This window comes from Belonocnema kinseyi, chromosome 3 (assembly GCF_010883055.1).
Source record: "Belonocnema kinseyi isolate 2016_QV_RU_SX_M_011 chromosome 3, B_treatae_v1, whole genome shotgun sequence".
Classification (NCBI taxonomy): Eukaryota; Metazoa; Arthropoda; class Insecta; order Hymenoptera; family Cynipidae; genus Belonocnema; species Belonocnema kinseyi.
This window is the reverse complement of record NC_046659.1, coordinates 50,155,015-50,159,448: the sequence shown is the minus strand read 5'-3', so window position 1 is coordinate 50,159,448 and position 4,434 is coordinate 50,155,015.

Genomic DNA, 4,434 nt, shown 5'->3' with positions numbered 1-4,434 from the left:
TAGTCGGGAGTGGTGCTGACTGAAAACAGATGATTTGGAGCGATTCGCGCGCCATCTGTTGGTCATTCTAAGGACTTATTGAACTACCCTCGTATCTTTATCTGAAAATGTAACTATTATATGATTGATTAAAAATTAATCATTATATTGGTTAAGTTGGAAAATCGTTTTTTTTTTTATAGAATATTAATCTTCTTGGTCAAAAATTCACCTTTTATCTTGAAAATTGAACAGTTTTGTTGAAAATTCGTTTTTTTTCTTGTTCAATTCAATTTTTTAGCACAGTTTTTATCTGGAAATTATACTATTCCATTTTTGGTTAAAACTTTATCCTGTACATTTTATTAGTTAAAACACCAATTATTTGATAGAAAATTGATTTATTTTATTGAAAAGTAAACTTTTGGGTTGAAAATTGATTTATTGTGTTAATTCGATTTTTTTCCTAATATTAAAAAAAATGAAAACTCAACTGTTTTGTGAAAAATTTTTCTGTTTGGATGAGTTCAACAGTTTTGAATAAAAATGTCAGCCTTTTTTTATGAAAATTCATAATTTTAAATGAAAATTCATCTCCTTCGTTAAAAATTTAAGGATTTGGTTAAAACTTCTTTTTTTTCAGTTGAAAATGAAACTGTTTTGTTACACCGTTCGACGTTTAAAATTGTCAATTCGTAAATAAGACTTTTGAGTTTGGATTTATAAATAAAAATGTAAAAATTAATAATATAAAGCAACTTAAAATAAACGAATTTAATTTATAATTTAAAAAGTTTCCAATTAAAAAAGAATTGTAATTAATCCATTTTTATTGATCTAAATGATTCAGGCTTTAACATTTAAAAATTTATTTATTTATTGTTTAATTCAAAGCATTGAAAGTAAGTTCATATTTTTTAACCAGAAGTCCTTGATCTATTCCGTTTAAAAATAAGTTTACACTGTTTTGTAAAAAAATCATCTTTTTGGCTTTGAAATTCAAATATTAAAAAAAATACTTATTGATTAATTAATAAAAATAAATAAAATTAAAATTAAAATTAAAAATAAAATTAATATAAATCAATATCTTTTTGATGAGTTCAACAGTTTTTAATTAAAAATTAAAACTTTTTTTGTTGAAGATTTATCATTTTAGTTTAAAATCTAATTATTTTGTTGGAAATTTGTTATTCTCTTTTTTTTTTAGTTGAAAATTCAATTATTTTGATAGTAAGTTAATTTCTAACATTTTCATATGGCAAACTAAAATTTTAACTCTAAATAGCAATGCAAAAATGTTAATCTGGAATAACTTAAAATAAAAACTATGTAACTTTTATTTTAAAAAGTTTTTAGTTAAAAAATTAATTTAGTCGTTCAATTTTTAATGTTACGAACTGAAATTTTTTGAATTGTTATCATTTTAAACCTTAAAAATAAGAGCGTAATTTGTATTTTTTAACCAGAAATCTCTAAAATGTTAAAGTCATAAAAAATTTTAAATGGTAATTTCGTATTTTAAAATAATTTAATTAAAAATTGTAAAATTAAAAGGTGTTAAAAGTTGGTATATTATACGTATCAATTATTGAGCGCTTAAATGAAATATTTCTGAATTAAAAATTTGTCAAGCTTCAGTTTTACAAGTTTAAAATTCAAAAGATTTCCACCTCAAAAAAATCATTTTCAGATTTAAAATTTTGAATTTTCTAATTTCATCCTGAATTTTGAATTGGAACATGAAATTTTTCAAAGCAATTGTATGTATTTCTGAGTTGGATCAGAGATTTTTTGAAAAAAAAAAATATAATTCAGATCTGGGACAAGCCATTATAAACAATTATTAAAAACTATACAAATTTGAACAGAGTGGTTCGAAATAGAAAGCCTTGAATTGTTAAAATTGTAATAAGCTAATCTTTAAGTTGGAACGCTACAATTTTAATTTAGAATAATATTCAAAATTATTTTAAAACTTGAAATTATTTGAAATAATTTGAAACACGATGTAGATTTTTGCATAATTAAAAAAAAAAGCTTTTGAGAATTGTAAAATATTTAAAAAGAATAACAAAAATTGTTGTGATTGCTAAGAGAATTGAAAATGATTTTTTAGTTTGAAAAATTAATTTTAAGTGAGTATTTGAAAAGATTTTAAAAATTCAAAAAAAGGCATCAGGACGATTTAAAGGCAATTTTTTTAATTTTAGGGAAAAAATCTAATTAACACAATAAATCAATTTTCAACCCAAAAGTTTACTTTTCAACACAATAAATTAATTTTCTATCAAATAATTGGTGTTTTAACTAATACAATGTACACGATAAAGTTTCAACCAAAAATGGAATAGTACAATTTCCAGATAAAAACTGTGCTAAAAAATTGAATTGAACAAGAAAAAAAAACAAATTTTCAACAAAATGGTTAAATTTTCATGGGAAAAGGTGAATTTTTGACCAAGAAGATTAATGTTCTATAAAAAAAACGATTTTCCAACTTAACCAATATATACGATTAATTTTTAATCAATCATATAATAGTTACATTTTCAGATAAAGATAAATAATTTTTAACGGAAAAAATTAATTTTAAACAAAGTTGTTAAATTTTCAACCAATCAGATGAATTTTCGATAAAGAAAATTGATGATCTACAAAAAAAGACAAATCTTAAACAAAATACATAAATTTTTAAAGAAATTATTTAATTTTAAAGTAAAAAAAGACGAATTATTTACAAAAAGTTAAATTTTTTAAACGAAAAATATGATTTTTCAATGAAAGAGTTAAACTTTCAACCAAATAGTTAAATTTTCAACCATAATTAAAAAACCTTGTTAAAAAAACGTATTTTTTTTACAAAGTAGTTCAACTGTTAGTGAAATAATCGACTTTTAAACCCAAGGAGATGTACAGTTGATATTTTAAGCAAACAATTGCATTTTTGACCAAAAATGATACATTTTCAACTAAAAAGATTAAATTTCTACTAAACAAGGTCAATTTCCAACAAAATACATGAACTTTCAACGAAATTATTTAATTTCAAAAACAAAAAGAGTATTTCCACCGAAAAATTATGGTTTTAATTTTTAAGAATATCGTTGCATCTACAACAGAACGACTTACAACCAAAAAATATTTATAGTTGATAATTCAACCGAAAAATGTAATTTTTAATCAAAAAGTATAAATTTTCCATAAAACAATTTAATTTCTACAAAGAAAGACGACCTTTTAACAAAACACATGTTTTTTTTAAACAAAAATGGTATTGATTAATTGTCAGTTTCAAAAATTTATTTTCAACGAAAGAGATGAACCTTCAAATCAAAAAAATAAAAATTTTAAAAAAGTAGTTGAACTTTTGATAGAAAAGAGGACTTTCTTTTACAAAATAGCTACATTTTGAACAAAATAATTAATTTTTCAATCAAATAATTGAGTTTTTATCCAAATGAAATGAATTCCAAAATCGTCAATTTATTTAATTTCTTTCAAATGCGGATTAAGATATAAATAATACTGTTATAATATAACATAATTATAATATTATCATTATTAATATGCGTATACATTTATATATATAATAGTATTAATATTTATATAATTTATATTTTATACATGAAATAACATAACCTCCAAATATACGCATATCAAGAGGCGCGCGATCTATTCAAATCATGAGAATCGTCAGCATCGAAATCTGGAAATATTAAAATCCCAATCTCCTTAATTTATTTCAATGCAGTTAGCTATTACAAAGATATTATAAACGTATCTTTGGCTATTAGCAGATAGATATATAAATAGAATCGCCGAAGTGCTCCGACCGGCAATCGTGCACCTTCGAGTTTTCAAATTCAGAAGAGGAGAAATGGGTTGCGCGCGCAACTCAGTCATTTACAGCGTCTCCTACCATATTCACATGGGCATAGCCCTGTCATGGTATTGGACCACATCTCGTTTCAGATCTGGGATCACTGGCACTGCTGACTGGAAGCATGAGGTATTTTCACTTTAATCACGAGCTAATTTCACTTCGTTAATTGCTAAGGGAAAAACAATGGACCAAATGCATGGGATCCGGTCCATTTTTGCCCTATTTGGTTAATATCTCCGTAAAACAAATTTTTTCCTATGAAATTGTATAAGAAAAATAGTCTTTATTTGTAAAGAACTATTTAATGACATAATCATACGATAGTAATTATTATTCATTAGTAAAATAACACAAAAAGAAACTTTTCTCCCATGCATTTGGTACGTTGTTTTCCCCTCAGCATTCAACGAAGTGAAGTTAGCTGACGATAAAGTGAAAATGCATGAGGGCTGTGCTAAGGGCGCAGTCCCGTGGATACATATTAGCCAGCCCCATGCATCGCCCCCACTTTTCTGTTTTCTTACGATCCGGAGGGGAATTGTCGGTTAAACTAATCCAGCAGATGGCGT